The sequence below is a fragment of the Schistocerca gregaria genome, chromosome 6, assembly GCF_023897955.1.
Source record: "Schistocerca gregaria isolate iqSchGreg1 chromosome 6, iqSchGreg1.2, whole genome shotgun sequence".
Lineage (NCBI taxonomy): Eukaryota > Metazoa > Arthropoda > Insecta > Orthoptera > Acrididae > Schistocerca > Schistocerca gregaria.
In genome coordinates this window covers 191890886-191908984 of record NC_064925.1, presented here as the reverse complement: position 1 = coordinate 191908984, position 18099 = coordinate 191890886, and positions in this window count along the sequence as shown.

Below are 18099 nucleotides of genomic sequence, written 5' to 3'. Positions count from 1 at the left end.
GAAGTCTCGTAACCGGTTGGCCCTGACTAAGCACGCAATCTGACTGCATAAAATAAAAATAAAGAATGTCAAGGAATTTCCATGAACATAATTGATTAATTAAGTCCCCTGCAACTATAAAAGCTACGAAACAACAAAGCAAGTGTAACTGTTGTGTGTGTGGTAGTGTGACTCAACATACATGTATCTGGCTCGGCTCTTTCTCAATAAGACAAAATATTTTAAACGCCATTTACAATGAAGTAATTGAAAAACCAGAAATACTATAGTTGTACATAGAAACCAGAATTAGAAGTCTAATAAATGAACACGAGCCAGATGATTTGTTGACTGTATCTGTGAGCAAGAGGCATTGTCATGAAAGAAAACTGTAATACCTTTTTACCTCATTATATATTGACGAAAATTTCCCATTACACCAGCATCATAAATCAAAAACCCATTCCCTTTCTCAAATACACTGTGACAATTTCAACATCTTCCATCTATGCATTACACCAACCGAGCAGCATCTACTCTCTCGCCCAACAGAACAAAATCCTCTGAACTACTACTGCACAAATGGAGGCGGCGGAATAATAATCTTTGGCGCAAACTCTGGTGCTGTGACTCAGTGTAGCCACCTTTCAATTGCTTCACTTTAGCATATTAAACTTGGTCGGAAAACCTTATAGTCGATTATCTCGAAGATTTGTAAGAGTTACATGAAACTGATTTGGGAATGGCATATTTGAGTTGTAAACTCCATAAATATACATAATTACAAATATCAGATTGTCATGTGATCATCCTTGTCAGAGAAAAACAGGCATTGTGGTCATATTATGTAGAGGCAGAATTTAATTCTACACCTAGTAAGTTTGATTCATGAGTATTAAGCTTTCTGAGTTCATCTCATCTACAGGGTACGATCTACGCTGACCTGAGACTTTCTCAGTACATGGAAACGTGCCACCACCCTAATACTGTACCCTTATAAACTCCTGATCATCTCCAAAAAACCGCTCAAGAGCCACAGTGGAATTCAACCGCGGTCAGCGTACCTCGTTTTTTTTATTGTCCTATTTTGTAATGAACGGGTCTGAATGCCAACTTTACCGCAGATAAACCTTAATCAAAGTTGGTACACTCAGCCGTATACTTCACTTTCGGGGCTTCAGCTACAGTTTTCATGACCATCGAGCACTGGTTACTCCATTCGATCACGCTTCCGTCAGCTCGCTCTCTAAGGCATCGCATACTCTCCTCTGATGAAATCGCGCAGAACCTCACCCACTCTATTCATCGGCCAATACATACATGTCACATCGGAAGCCTTTTCATTACTCTTTCCTTTTCGCATTTCGTAATTTATTTATATGTTCTCTCTCTCTCTCTCTCTCTCTCTCTCTCTCTCTCTCTCTCTCTCTCTCACACACACACACACACACACACACACACACACACACACACAATTAAGAAGTTATTAAGCAGACTAAAAGAAATTGAGAGATTGAAATTATTACGGTCTGTATTTGAAGTTAATGTTATCCATTACGTTCTTAACATCAGTTAGTGAGTGTGAAAGATTTTGGTGATTATATAGGCCTGCGTCTCAGACTGGGTGGTGGATGGTGTATATCATTTCTCCTTGTTGCATATTTTTAAGAATGTTACTATAGTTTTCGAACAGCCATTTATTGTTAGGAACGAACTACACACTACAGTACACTACAATAAGAGCACTGTGAGATGAGTGTCAGTGATGACGTTGTTGAAAGAAAATAGGAAAGCTAAGTGATTTGTTACCTCTAAATTCTACTACCAGCCGTATTATAAAAGTTGCACAGCTTAGGCATTTGGGAAGCTATATAACATTCCATACTGAATTCATTTGTCTGTCGAGTGCTATTAAGTGTTCCATAGATCTCGTGTTTGTTTTGAATACAGTCAGAGAGAGAGTCCCTTTAGTCAGCCATAATGCCAGTAGTGTCAGTGTCGTCCTAACCGCCGTCTGCTTCACGTCTGCTGTGCAGCGAGCTACCTTAATTTAAGTATTATCTGTATTTTTCTTACTTGTCACTTCTTCTTCTGCGTGTTTTTGCTTTTAGGAAGCTTTAATAGTCGAGTGCTATTAAGTGTTCCATAGATCTCGTGTTTGTTTTGAATACAGTCAGAGAGAGTCCCTTTAGTCAGCCATAGTGCCAGTAGTGTCAGTGTCGCCCTAACCGCCGTCTGCTTCACGTCTGCTGTGCAGCGAGCTACCTTAATTTAAGTATTATCTGTATTTTTCTTACTTGTCACTTCTTCTTCTGCGTGTTTTTGCTTTTAGGAAGCTTTAATAGTCGAGTGCTATTAAGTGTTCCATAGATCTCGTGTTTGTTTTGAATACAGTCAGAGAGAGTCCCTTTAGTCAGCCATAGTGCCAGTAGTGTCAGTGTCGCCCTAACCGCCGTCTGCTTCACGTCTGCTGTGCAGCGAGCTACCTTAATTTAAGTATTATCTGTATTTTTCTTACTTGTCACTTCTTCTTCTGCGTGTTTTTGCTTTTAGGAAGCTTTAATAGTCGAGTGCTATTAAGTGTTCCATAGATCTCGTGTTTGTTTTGAATACAGTCAGAGAGAGTCCCTTTAGTCAGCCATAGTGCCAGTAGTGTCAGTGTCGCCCTAACCGCCGTCTGCTTCACGTCTGCTGTGCAGCGAGCTACCTTAATTTAAGTATTATCTGTATTTTTCTTACTTGTCACTTCTTCTTCTGCGTGTTTTTGCTTTTAGGAAGCTTTAATAGTCGAGTGCTATTAAGTGTTCCATAGATCTCGTGTTTGTTTTGAATACAGTCAGAGAGAGTCCCTTTAGTCAGCCATAGTGCCAGTAGTGTCAGTGTCGCCCTAACCGCCGTCTGCTTCACGTCTGCTGTGCAGCGAGCTACCTTAATTTAAGTATTATCTGTATTTTTCTTACTTGTCACTTCTTCTTCTGCGTGTTTTTGCTTTTAGGAAGCTTTAATAGTCGAGTGCTATTAAGTGTTCCATAGATCTCGTGTTTGTTTTGAATACAGTCAGAGAGAGTCCCTTTAGTCAGCCATAGTGCCAGTAGTGTCAGTGTCGCCCTAACCGCCGTCTGCTTCACGTCTGCTGTGCAGCGAGCTACCTTAATTTAAGTATTATCTGTATTTTTCTTACTTGTCACTTCTTCTTCTGCGTGTTTTTGCTTTTAGGAAGCTTTAATAGTCGAGTGCTATTAAGTGTTCCATAGATCTCGTGTTTGTTTTGAATACAGTCAGAGAGAGTCCCTTTAGTCAGCCATAGTGCCAGTAGTGTCAGTGTCGTCCTAACCGCCGTTTGCTTCACGTCTGCTGTGCAGCGAGCTACCTTAATTTAAGTATTATCTGTATTTTTCTTACTTGTCACTTCTTCTTCTGCGTGTTTTTGCTTTTAGGAAGCTTTAATAGTCGAGTGCTATTAAGTGTTCCATAGATCTCGTGTTGGTTTTGAATACAGTCAGAGAGAGTCCCTTTAGTCAGCCATAGTGCCAGTAGTGTCAGTGTCGCCCTAACCGCCGTCTGCTTCACGTCTGCTGTGCAGCGAGCTACCTTAATTTAAGTATTATCTGTATTTTTCTTACTTGTCACTTCTTCTTCTGCGTGTTTTTGCTTTTAGGAAGCTTTAATAGTCGAGTGCTATTAAGTGTTCCATAGATCTCGTGTTTGTTTTGAATACAGTCAGAGAGAGTCCCTTTAGTCAGCCATAGTGCCAGTAGTGTCAGTGTCGTCCTAACCGCCGTTTGCTTCACGTCTGCTGTGCAGCGAGCTACCTTAATTTAAGTATTATCTGTATTTTTCTTACTTGTCACTTCTTCTTCTGCGTGTTTTTGCTTTTAGGAAGTTTTAATAGTCGAGTGCTATTAAGTGTTCCATAGATCTCGTGTGTGTTTCGAATACAGTCAGAGAGTCCCTTTAGTCAGCCATAGTGCTCGTAGTGTTAGTGTTTGTTTTCAATACCGTCCAGAGACAGGTAGTGCTATTTTCCTTGTTTCTACAAGAAGTGGTTAGCAATCACAGTTTAGTCAATAATCAACCGCCTTTAGTGAATTAGCAGTCTAGTTAAAAGCTGATTAACACTCTATAGTAAATTGATTTCTTAGGATGGCCAGGATGTGTGGCTGCTGTGTACGGACGCAGGAGGAGCTGGCCACTCTTCGCGAACAGCTGAGCGTCTTGATGGCCGCGGTCAGCCGTCTTCAGGCTGCTGCCTCGGAGTGTAGCGGCAGTGGGGAGTCTGGTGCGTCGCATGGTGCACCCCAGGTGTTAGATGCTTCACCCACTGTCCCTGCTGTCGAGACATCTTCGCGGGTACCGGGCGCGGTTGGGCCACCCTCTCCCCAAGGGGAGTGGCGGGTTCAGCGGCGTTCGCGGCGCACGAGGCGGAGGGTCAATGTGGAGGCTGGCCGTGTGGCATCGCCCGCTCTGCCTGTGAGTGGACATGTGGCTGCTCCTTCATCAAGGTCCGAGCAGGCACACGGGGGGAGGGGTTTATTAGTTATTGGGAGCTCCAACGTTAGGCGGGTGATGGAGCCCCTTAGGGAAATAGCGGAAAGGTCGGGGAAGAAGGCCAGTGTTCACTTTGTCTGCTTGCCGGGGGGTCTCATCCGAGATGTGGAGGAGGCCCTACCGGCGGCGATAGAGAGCACTGGGTGCACCCGACTGCAAATTGTTGCTCATGTCGGCACCAATGACTCTTGCCGTCTGGGTTCAGAGGTCATCCTCAGTTCGTACAGGCGGTTGGCGGAGTTGGTGAAGATGGAAAGCCTCGCTCGCGGGGTGGAATCAGAGCTAACTATTTGTAGTATCGTTCCGAGAACCGATCGCGGTCCTCTGGTTTGGAGCCGAGTGGAAGGCTTAAACCAGAGGCTCAGACGATTCTGCGGAGAGCTGGGGTGCAAATTTCTCGACCTCCGCTATCGGGTGGAGAAATGTAGGGTCCCCCTGAATAGGTCAGGCGTGCACTACACGCCGGAAGCGGCTACGAGGGTAGCGGAGTACGTGTGGAGTGCACATGGGGTTTTTTTAGGTTAGAGAATTCCCTCCCTAGGCCCGACAAGACGCCTCCTGAGACGCGGCAAGGCAGGAGTAGGCAAAATGCAACAAGGAATAATAATATTAATGTGCTAATAGTAAACTGCAGAAGCGTCTATAGAAAGGTCCCAGAACTGCTCTCATTAATAAACGGTCACAACGCCCATATAGTACTAGGAACAGAAAGTTGGCTGAAACCAGACGTAAACAGTAATGAAATCCTAAACTCTGATTGGAATGTATACCGCAAAGATAGGCTGGACAGTGAAGGGGGAGGCGTGTTTATAGCGATAAGAAGTGCAATAGTATCGAAGGAAATTGACGGAGATTCGAATTGTGAAATGATTTGGGTGAAGGTCACGGTTAAAGCAGGCTCAGACATGGTAATTGGATGTCTCTATAGGCCCCCGGGCTCAGCAGCTGTTGTGGCTCAGCACCTGAAGAATAATTTGGAAAATATTTCGAGTAGATTTCCCCACCATGTTATAGTTCTGGGTGGAGATTTTAATTTGCCGGATATAGACTGGGAGACTCAAACGTTCATAACGGGTGGCAGGGACAAAGAATCCAGTGAAATATTTTTAAGTGCTTTATCTGAAAACTACCTTGAGCAGTTAAACAGAAAACCGACTCGTGGCGATAATATATTAGACCTTCTGGTGACAAACAGACCCGAACTATTTGAATCAGTTAATGCAGAACAGGGAATCAGCGATCATAAAGCGGTTACTGCGTCGATGATTTCAGCCGTAAATAGAAATATTAAAAAAGGTAGGAAGATTTTTCTGTTTAGCAAAAGTGACAAAAAGCAGATTACAGAGTACCTGACGGCTCAACACAAAAGTTTTGTCTCAAGTGCAGATAGTGTTGAGGATCAGTGGACAAAGTTCAAAACCATGGTACAATATGCGTTAGATGAGTATGTGCCAAGCAAGATCGTAAGAGATGGAAAAGAGCCACCGTGGTACAACAACCGAGTTAGAAAACTGCTGCGGAAGCAAAGGGAACTTCACAGCAAACATAAACATAGCCAAAGCCTTGCAGACAAACAAAAATTACGCGAAGCGAAATGTAGTGTGAGGAGGGCTATGCGAGAGGCTTTCAATGAATTCGAAAGTAACGTTCTATGTACTGACTTGGCAGAAAATCCTAAGAAATTTTGGTCCTATGTCAAAGCGGTAGGTGGATCAAAACAAAATGTCCAGACACTCTGTGACCAAAATGGTACTGAAACAGAGGATGACAGACTAAAGGCCGAAATCCTAAATGTCTTCTTCCAAAGCTGTTTCACAGAGGAAGACTGCACTGTGCTTCCTTCTCTAGATTGTCGCACAGTTGACAAAATGGTAGATATCGAAGTAGACGACAGAGGGATAGAGAAACAATTAAAATCGCTCAAAAGAGGAAAGGCCGCTGGTCCTGATGGGATACCAGTTCGATTTTACACAGAGTACGCGAAGGAACTTGCCCCCCTTCTTGCAGCGGTGTACCGTAGGTCTCTAGAAGAGCGAAGCGTTCCAAAGGATTGGAAAAGGGCACAGGTCATCCCCGTTCTCAAGAAGGGACGTCGAACAGATGTGCAGAACTATAGACCTATATCTCTAACGTCGATCAGTTGTAGAATTTTGGAACACGTATTATGTTCGAGTATAATGTCTTTTCTGGAGACTAGAAATCTACTCTGTAGGAATCAGCATGGGTTTCGAAAAAGACGATCGTGTGAAACCCAGCTCGCGCTATTCGTCCACGAGACTCAGAGGGCCTTAGACACGGGTTCACAGGTAGATGCCGTGTTTCTTGACTTCCGCAAGGCGTTTGACACAGTTCCCCATAGTCGTTTAATGAACAAAGTAAGAGCATACGGACTGTCAGATCAATTGTGTGATTGGATTGAGGAGTTCCTAGATAACAGAACGCAGCACGTCATTCTCAATGGAGAGAAGTCTTCCGAAGTAAGAGTGATTTCAGGTGTGCCGCAGGGGAGTGTCATAGGACCGTTGCTATTCACAATATACATAAATGACCTGGTGGATGACATCGGAAGTTCACTGAGGCTTTTTGCAGATGATGCTGTGGTGTATCGAGAGGTTGCAACAATGGAAAATTGTACTGAAATGCAGGAGGATCTGCAGCGAATTGACGCATGGTGCACGGAATGGCAATTGAATCTCAATGTAGCGAAGTGTAATGTGATGCGAATACATAGAAAGATAGGTCCCTTATCATTTAGCTACAAAATAGCAGGTCAGCAACTGGAAGCAGTTAATTCCATAAATTATCTGGGAGTACGCATTAGGAGTGATTTAAAATGGAATGATCATATAAAGTTGATCGTCGGTAAAGCAGATGCCAGACTGAGATTCATTGGAAGAATCCTAAGGAAATGCAATCCGACAACAAAGGAAGTAGGTTACAGTACGCTTGTTCGCCCAATGCTTGAATACTGCTCAGCGGTGTGGGATCCGCACCAGGTAGGGTTGATAGAAGAGATAGAGAAGATCCAACGGAGAGCAGCGCGCTTCGTTACAGGATCATTTAGTAATTGCGAAAGCGTTACGGAGATGATAGATAAACTCCAGTGGAAGACTCTGCAGGAGAGACGCTCAGTAGCTCGGTACGGGCTTTTGTTGAAGTTTCGAGAACATACCTTCACCGAAGAGTCAAGCAGTATATTGCTCCCTCCTACGTATATCTCGCGAAGAGACCATGAGGATAAAATCAGATAGATTAGAGCCCACACAGAAGCATACCGACAATCCTTCTTTCCACGTACAATACGAGACTGGAATAGAAGGGAGAACCGATAGGTGGCTTGCGGAGTACGGATGTAGATGTAGATGTAGATGTAGATATAATCTCTCAAGCAACAGTTAAACACTAGTTGTGTCTAAAAGCCATGCTCTGATCAGACATTGATAACTTTGAGTGAATATTGTATTTTTCAGAGTATCGTGGGGTACATGTATCTAATTAATGCGCAGATATAGTTTTTACGAACTATGTTCTGATATGAGGTAGGTGATGCTGGATGTTATATCAGTAATCTTTTATTTCTTGAGAAACATAAAGGTACACTACTGGTCAATAAAATTGCTACACCACAAAGATGACGTGCGACAGGCGCGAAATTAAACGACAGGAAGAAGATGCTGTGATATGCAAATGATTACCTTTTCAGAGCATTCACACAAGGTCGGCGCCACCTACAACGTGCTGACAAGAGGAAAGTTTCCAACCGAATTCTCATACACAAACAGCAGTTGACCGGCGTTGTCTGGTGAAGCGTTGTTGTGATGCCTCATGTAAAGAGGAGAAATGCGTACCATCATGTTTCCGACTTAGATAAAGGTCGGATTATAGCCTATCGCGATTGCGGTTTATCGAATCGCGACACTGCTGCTCGCGTTGGTCGAGATCTAATGACTCTTACCAGAATATGGAATAGGAGGGTTCAGGAGGATAATACGGAACGCCGTGCTGGATCCCAACGGCCTCGTATCGCAAGCAGTCGAGATCACAGGCGTCTTATCCGCATGACAGTAAAGGATCGTGCAGCCACGTCTCGATCTCTGAGTCAACAGATGGGGACCTTAGCAAGATAGCAACCATCGGCACAAACAGTTCGACTACGTTTGCAGCAGCATTGACTATCAGCTCGGAGACCCGTGACGCTGCATCACAGACAGGAGCGCTTGCGATGGTGTACTGAACGACGAACCTGGGTGCACGGATGGCAAAACTTCGTATTTTGAGATGAATCCAGATTCTGTTTACAGCATCATGATTGTCGCATCCGTGTTTGGCGACATCGCGGTGACCGCTCATTGGAAACGTGTATTCGTCATCGCCATACTGACATATCATCCGTCGTGATGGTATGGGGTGCCACTGGTTACACGTCTCCGTCACCTCTTGTTCTTATTGACGGCAGTTTGATGAGTGGACGCTACCTTTCAGATGTGTTACTACCCATGGCTCTACCCTTCATTCGATCCCTGCGAAACCCTACATTTCAGCAGGATAATGCACGACCTCATGATGCAGGTCCTGTACGGACCTTTCTGGTTACAGAAAATGTTCGACTGCTGCCCTGGCCAGCACATTCTTCAGATATCTCACCAATTGAATACGGGTGGTCAATGGTGGCCGACCAACTGGCTCGTCACAAGACGCCAGTCACTACTCTTGACGAACTGTGATAACGTGTTGAGGCTACATGGGCAGCTGTATCCGTACACGCCATCCAAGCTCTGTTTGACTCAATGACCAGGCGTATCAAGGCGTGAAAATGTAATCACATGTCAGTTCTAGTATAATATATTTGTCCAATGAATAACTCTTTATCATCTGCATTTCATCTTGGTGTAGCAATTTTAATAGCCTGAAGCATAAAACAGCAAAAGTATGTTTTATAACCACAGCTGCAAATTTGGGTAAAATATATTTAAAACTCAGGTTTCAAACAGCTGATACGTATACTGGGTATTAGAGCTAAAAGTGCAAATATTTTTCTTGTAACTGAGGGCGGTGTACTGATCAACATTACATCAGTGTTTGATTCGTTTATGGACTAATAATTATAACTATCATGGTTCTTTTAGGTCGTTAGAACCTTTAAGCACATGTGACAAGCCATTAATGTTTATTTGCCTCTTGGCAAGAGGTGAGGTGTTGAGGTATGGATGTGTGGAGGCAAAATGGGAGTAGTCTACTTAGTGGTGCAGTTACGACAGTGCAAAAAAAAAAAAAAAAAAAAAAAAAAAAGAAAAAAAACCAAGTAGCAAACGATGTGACGTGTTTGTAGGAAGACTGTTAGATGGAGGGAAAGAAAAACAACTTATTCAGTGAAGATGGTTCATATTAATAAACCAGTGCTCACAATATCTGCACTTATACCGATAACACCCTTTATAATTGGAAAGGTTATGTTGTGACAAATTCTTTCTGTATTTAGGTAAATTATATATGTACTTCACATCTGAAATTCTAAGTATGATTTTATCATTGCACCCAGGGAAACTTTGTTTTACTATTTAACTTCGTTGGACGTGCGTGCAGACAGATACAACTAAGCACTGCCCTACCAAGGCGTGCGTTACTGAATGCAATGTCAACAAGACGATGACCGTCCTGGGTGCCACACTGTCACTCACTGTAGTAAACAATTGACATGTGACTAAATGTAACACCAAACAATTTTCAGAGAAACCTTGGATTAGTACAGGTATTATAGTGTCTTCAGAAAGAAAAACAAAACTTTATGAGACACAAGAATCATTAATGACCCAGAAGTAATTTTACACTGTAAAAATTGTAATGAAAAAAGTTGTCAGATAATCTAGAAGTATCTGTATTAGAGATGAAATTAACATCTCGGGCAATAAAATCAAATCAGTATGGAATTGTTTTAGAAGGGAGACAGGAAACGTAACTACTGGTGTAGGTAGTATTGCTACTGAAAAGATGAGACCATCTTAACCAACAGTACACAACTACCTAATACATTTAACAACCATTAATTTTAGGCGAAAAAATTGGTAAGAATAGTTCAAAAAGGAAAGCCAAGCATTACGTGGAAGAGTCAGTTTTGAGAAATCTTACCCAAATTAATTTTCACCTAACAATCTCTTGTGCAACAAGGAAAATCATTAAATCTTTGAAAAATAAATGTCCTGCAGGAGTAGATGACATCTATAACAAGATAGTAAAACAATGTGGAGCAGTTACAGCAGTCACATATGATAAGCATCACTGTATCAAGATATTTTCCTATACAGGTTAAAATATGCCATTATGAAGCCTCTCTACAATACGGGGACACCACAGATTCAATAATTACAGGCCAGTATCCTTGATTACAATGTTTTAAAAAATCATTGAGATAGTAACGTACTCAAAGCCTCAACAGTAATGGGATACTTAGTAAATCACAATTCGGATATCAAAAATGCTGTGCACAGAGACAGCAATACACAGCTTCATTTTCCACATAATAGAGTCTTTAAGTATTAAAATATCACCAATAGGAATTTTCTGTGACTTATCCAAGGCATTTGATTGTGTGGAACGTGACATTGTTACAGATATTACAATTGTGTGATATAAATGGAACAGCATATGAGTGGTTTAAGTCATATCTACAGAACAGGAAGCAAAAAGTTTCTTTATATGATTTAAGTGTTTTAAGGAAGTTTGCCACTTCGTCTGACTGGGGTGAAATAACATTAGGTGTTCCATAGGGTTCGATCATGTGTCCCCTTCTGTTTTTGATATAGATATGAATGGCCCCCGTTAATATCTGAAACAAGAAGATAAACTGATGCTGTTTGCTGACGATACGAGCATCATTATTAATCCTGTAAAGGAAACTCCAGTACAAAATATTATAAGTAATGTCTTTGGAAAAGTTATTAATTGGTTTTCAGCGAATGGGCTTGTTCTGAGCTTTGAAAAAACACAGTACAATTTTCTGCTGCCAGCAGTACAGTTCCTTCAATGTACATAACACATCAAAAGAAGTCAGAAGTCTGCATAGAGCATACTAAGTTTTTCGGTGTACATATAGATGAGAACCTTTATTGAAAAAATTCATACTTGGAATCTCCTATATGTTCAGCAGCTTTTGCAATCAGACTAATTGCCAGTGTTGAGGGTACAGAAATTAGTAAGTTTACATAATTTGCAAACTTTCACTCTCTGATGTCATACGGAATAATGTTTTGTGGTAACTCAACACGTAAGCAAAAAGTAGTCAAACGTAAAAAAAAGTGGTTAGAATAATGCGTGGGGCTCATAGTAACACATTTTGCAGGCATCTGCTTCGAAGGTTAGGAATTCTTACAACAGCCTCACACTACATCTACTCAGTAATAAAATTTGTTCTCAACAACATGTATCAGTTTAAAAACAACTGTGACATTAAAGATTATAATACCAGAACGAAGAAAGGCTTACACACTACTCTACTGAACCTATCTTTGCCACAGATAGGGGTAACATATGCTGTAAAACTTTTTGATAAATTACCATATAAAATAAAACGTCTGCCAGACAGCAGTAATAGTTTCAAAAATAAATTGAAAGTATATCTCCTTAACAATTTCTTCTGTACCATAGACGAATTCCTGAATAGGAAAAATAAATCTATAGGTACAGTATATGCATTTTGTGTCACTTAGGGGAATGGCGTACGTAATAAAAATGTTAGGCTTAATAAAAATTTGTTCCACATCATAACAGTTACCGTGAGATTGATCGAAAGAACACGTAACTAACTAACTAACTGACCCTATGCGAAAGCCGTAGGCGACTCCATTTATAGACAAAGTCTTGTAGGGTGATCTGCACTACGGACTGTAGCTATAAACAGCAATCAGGGAACTCCGTACTAGAACTGTCGTAAGCCAACGCTCAATTGAACCGTTGCTGCCTGTGGCCGGAGTATATCACAAAGCGTAAGTCCGTCTCATTATCGGCGGCGCGGAGGTTGCTGATTGGACCGCACTTGTGGCTGGAGGCGAACCTCAAAGCACCGCTCGTGGCGACAGTCGGAAACTGTTTCAGCGCGCCAGCTCCATTTGGCTACATTGGTGAGGACGCAGTATTCCGTACTAACAGATCTTTTTCTTTTTCTTTTGTGTTGCCGTAAGCTTATGAGCTGCTATTTATTGACAAAAAATAGTAATGATCATAAATTTAGCGAATGCTGTGTATATTGCAAAATGTACACAGGAATTCCACGAGATGCCATGACCATACAGGCACACCACTTGCCTGGCGGCTTCTCATTTCTGCGCAGTCACCTCCAGATAGCGCTCGCTAGTCGGGACTACTCACTACTTGCACCGCCACGGCCATCAGCGCGTTGTGTTCTGCCGCCGATTGTGTTGATTGCCACCAGGCAAGCCGCTGCCAACCGTCGACAACGTCGCTACCGAGTAGTACTATCGGAAATGTAGGTGCATCCGCGAAAAGGCACAAAAGACAATGCGCCCGAGCTCATTTTGTTCCTGGAGTTCAGCTGCTCCCACAGAATCTATGGAATACAGTATCGCTAGTTCGCTTCAGATGACTACAGTTCCAGATTTGCAGCAGCTATAGCAACAAACAGCTGCACGTGTCTGCATAATACTTTCAGTCTTCAACACTAATATACATCACAGGCCATTAATATTTCTACAACAAGAAGAAATGCAGATGATTCATTGGACAAATGTGTTATACTAGAGCTGACATGTGATTACATTTTCACGCAATTTGGGTGCATAGATCCTGAGAAATCAGTACGCAGAACAACCACCTCTGGCCGTATTAACGGCCTTGATACGCCGGGGCATTGAGTCAAACATAGCTCGGATGGCGTGTACATGCAGCTTCAACACGATACCAGAGTTCATCAAAAGTAGTGACTGGCGTATTGTGACGAGCCAGTTGCTCGGCCACCATTGACCAGACGTTTTCAATTGGTGAGAGATCTGGAGAATGTGCTGGCCAGGACAGCAGTCGAACATTTTCTGTATCCAGACAGGTTCGTACAGGACCTCCAACATGTGGTCGTGCATTATCCTGCTGAAATATAGGGTTTCGCAGGCATCGAATGGGGGATAGAGCCACGGGTCGTAACACATCTGAAATGTAACGTCTACTGTTCAAGGTGCCGTCAATGCTAACAAGAGGTGACCGAGACGTGTAACCAATGGCACCCCATACCATCACGCCGGGTGATACGCCAGTATGGCAATGACGAATACACGCTTCCAATGTGCGACACCGCTATGTCGCCAAAAACGGATGCGACCATCATGACGCTGTAACCAGAACCTGGATTCATCCGAAAAAATGATGTTTTGCCATTCGTTCACTCAGGTTCGTCGTTCAGTACACCATCGCAGGCGCTCCAGTCAGTGATGCAGTGTCAAGGATAACCGCAGCCCTGGTCTCCGAGCTGATAATCCATGCTGCTACAAACGTCGTCGAACTGTTCGTGCAGATAGTTGTTGTCTTGCAAACGTCCTCATCTATTGACTCAGGTATCGAGACGTGGCTGCACGATCCGTTACAGCCATGCGGATAAGATGCCTGCATCTCGACTGCTAGTGATACGGGGCCGTTGGGATCCAGCACGGCGTTCCGTATTACCCTCCTGAACCCACCGTTTCCATATTCTGGTAATAGTCATTGGATCTCGACCAACGCGAGCAGCAATGTCGCGCTACGATAAACCGCAATCACTATAGGGTACAATCCGACCTTTATCAAAGTCGGAAACGTAGTAGTACGCATTTCTCCTCCTTACACGAGGCATCACAACAACGTTTCACGAGACAACGCCATTCAACTGCTGATTGTGTATGAGAAATCGGTTGTCAACGTTCCTCATGTCAGCACGTTGTAAGTGACGCTACCGGCGCCTACCTTGTGTGCCTGCTCTGAAAAGCTAACCATTTGCATATCACAGCATCTTCTTGCTGTGGGTTAAATTTCGCGTCTCTAGCACTTGATCGTCGTGGTGTAGAAATTGTAATGGCCATTTAATGGCCCATGAACCATGGACCTTGCCGTTGGTGGGGAGGCTTGCGTGCCTCAGCGATACAGATAGCCGTACGGTAGGTGCAACCCCAACGGAGGGGTATCTGTTGAGAGACCAGACAAACGTGTGGTTCCTGAAGAGGGGCAGCAGCCTGTTCAGTAGTTGCAAGGGCAACAGTCTGGATGATTGACTGATCTGGCCTTGTAACAATAACCAAAACGGCCTTGCTGTGCTGGTACTGCGAACGGTTGAAAGCAAGGGGAAACTACAGTCGTAATTTTTCCCGAGGACATGCAGCTTTACTGTATGATTAAATGGTGATGGTATCCGCTTGGGTAAAATATTCTGGAGGTAAAATAGTCCCCCATTCGGATCTCCGGGCGGGGACTAGTCAGGAGGATGTCGTTATCAGGAGGAAGAAAACTGGCGTTCTACGGATCGGAGCGTGGAATGTCAGATCCCTTAATCGGGCAGGTAGGTTAGAAAATTTAAAAAGGGAAATGGATAGGTTGAAGTTAGATATAGTGGGAATTAGTGAAGTTCGGTGGCAGGAGGAACAAGACTTCTGGTCAGGTGACTACAGGGTTATAAACACAAAATCAAATAGGGGTAATGCAGGAGTAGGTTTTACAAGTTTATATGCCAACTAGCTCTGCAGATGATGAAGAAATTGAAGAAATGTATGACGGAATAAAAGAAATTATTCAGACTGTGAAGGGAGACGAAAATTTAATAGTCATGGGTGACTGGAATTCGAGAGTGGGAAAAGGGAGAGAAGGAAACATAGTGGGTGAATATGGATTGGGGCTAAGAAATGAAAGAAGAAGCTCTCTGGTAGAATTTTGCACAGAGCACAACTTAATCGTAGTTAATACTTGGTTTAAGAATCATGAAAGAAGGTTGTATACATGGAAGAACCCTGGAGATACTAAAAGGTATCAGATAGATTATATAATGGTAAGACAGAGATTTAGGAACCAGGTTTTATATTGTCAGGCATTTCCAGGGGCAGATGTGGACTCTGACCACAATCTATTGGTTATGACCTGTTTCAGATAGAGCTAAGGGAACAATGGACAGGAATGGGGGAAACAAATGCAGTAGAAGAAGAATGGGTAGCTTTGAGGGATGAAGTAGTGAAGGCAGCAGATAATGAAGTAGGTAAAAAGATGAGGGCTAGTAGAAATTCTTGGGTAACATAAAAACATTAAATGTAATTGATGAAAGAAGAGAATATAAAAATGCCGTAAATGAAGCAGGCAAAAAGGAATACAAACGTCTCAAAAATGAGATCGACAGGAAGTGCAAAATGGCTAAACAGGGATGGCTAGAGGACAAATGTATGGATTTAGAGGCTTATCTCACTAGGGGTAAGATAGATACTGCCTACAGGAAAATTAAAGAGACCTTTGGAGAAAAGAGAACCACTTGTATGAACGTCAAGAGATCAGATGGAAACCCAGTTCTAAGCAAAGAAGGGAAAGCAGAAAGGTGGAAGGAGTATGTAGAGGGTCTATACAAGGGCGATGTACTTGAGGACAATATTATGGAAATGGAAGAGGATGTGGATGAAGATGAAATGGGAGATACGATACTGCGTGAAGAGTTTGACAGAGCACTGAAAGACCTGAGCCGAAACAAGGCCCCCGGAGTAGACAACATTCCATTGGGACTACTGACGGCCTCGGGAGAGCCAGTCCTGACAAAATTCTACCGTCTGGTGAACAAGATGTAAGAGACAGACGAAATACCCGCAGACTTCGAGAAGAATATAATAATTCCAATCCCAAAGAAACCAGGTGTTGACAGATGCGAAAATTACCGAACTATCAGTTTAATAAATCACAGCAGCAAAATACTAACGCGAATTCTTTACAGACGAATGGAAAAACTAGTAGAAACCGACCTCGGGGGAAAGATCAGTTTGGATTCCGTGGAAATGTTGGAACACGTGAGGCAATACTGACCTTACGACTTATCTTAGAAGAAAGATTAAAGAAAGGCAAACCTACGTTTCTAGCATTCATAGACTTAGAGAAAGCTTTTGACAATGTTGACTGGAATACTCTCTTCCAAATTCTAAAGGTGGCATGGGTAAAATACAGGGAGCGAAAGGCTATTTACAATTTGTACAGAAACCAGGTGGCAGTTATAAGAGACGAGGGACATGAAAGGGAATCAGTTGTTGGGAAGGGAGTAAGACAGGGTTGTAGCCTCTCCCCGATGTTATTTAATCTCTATATAGAGCAAGCAGTAAAGGAAACAAAAGAAAAATTCGGGGTAGGTATTAAAATTCATGGAGACGAAGTAAGAACTTTGAGGTTCGCCGATGACATTGTAATTCTGTTAGAGACGGCAAAGGACTTGGAAGAGCAGTTGAACGGAATGGACAGTGTCTTGAAAGGAGGATATAAGATGAACATTAACAAAAGCAAAACGAGGATAATGGAGTGTAGTCAAATTAAATCGGGTGATGCTGAGGGAATTAGATTAGGAAATGAGACACTAAAAGTAGTAAAGGAGTTTTGCTATTTAGGAAGTAAAATAACTGATGATGGTCGAAGTAGAGAGGATATAAAATGTAGACTGGCAATTGCAAGGAAAGCGTTTCTGAAAAAGAGAAATTTGTTAACATCGAGTATATGTTTAAGTGTCAGGAAGTCATTTCTGAAAGTATTTGTATGGAGTGTACCCATGTATGGAAGTGAAACATGGACGATAAATAGTTTTTACAAGAAGAGAATAGAAGCTTTCGAAATATGGTGCTACAGAAGAATTCTGAAGATTAGATGGGTAGATCACGTAACTTATGAGGAAGTATTGAATAGGATTGGGGAGAAGAGACGTTTGTGGCACAACTTGACCAGAAGAAGGGATCGGTTGGTAGGACATGTTCTGAGGCATCAAGGGATCACCAATTTAGTATTGGAGGGCAGTGTGTATGGTAAAAATCGTAGAGGGAGACCAAGAGATGAATACACTAAGCGGATTCAGAAGGATGTAGGTTGCAGTAGGTACTGGGAGATGAAGAAGCTTGCACAGGATAGAGTAGCATGGAGAGCTGCATCAAACCAGTCTCAGGACTGAAGACCACAACAACAACAGTGTATAAACTTCCAAGAGACAGCAAACTTATTTAGGTTCCATTGTATTAAATATAGGACATCAAGTGTCATGCATCAAACTGTTACCAAAGTTAAGTCAAACAAGTTTTAAGTTGATCTTACTAGCGGGCATACTACCACCTTTTTAGTGAGTTGTAGAAGAAATACGTACTTTTCTAATGGATGTTTGGGTTCAGTTTACAGTAGACAGTCCACTCATGTTAATGTGACCGCTGCCATCGTTCGATACCATCGTCAATAACCACTCATACGAGGGTGGCACGAGGTACTACTAGCAGTGGAAATATATAATGTGTTGGAGGTATGTGGAAAATAGTGCAGTCTTTATAACGGAGTTATTCATTTGACATTCAAAGGGGCGTGATTACGGTCATTCGTGCTAAGGGTGGAAGC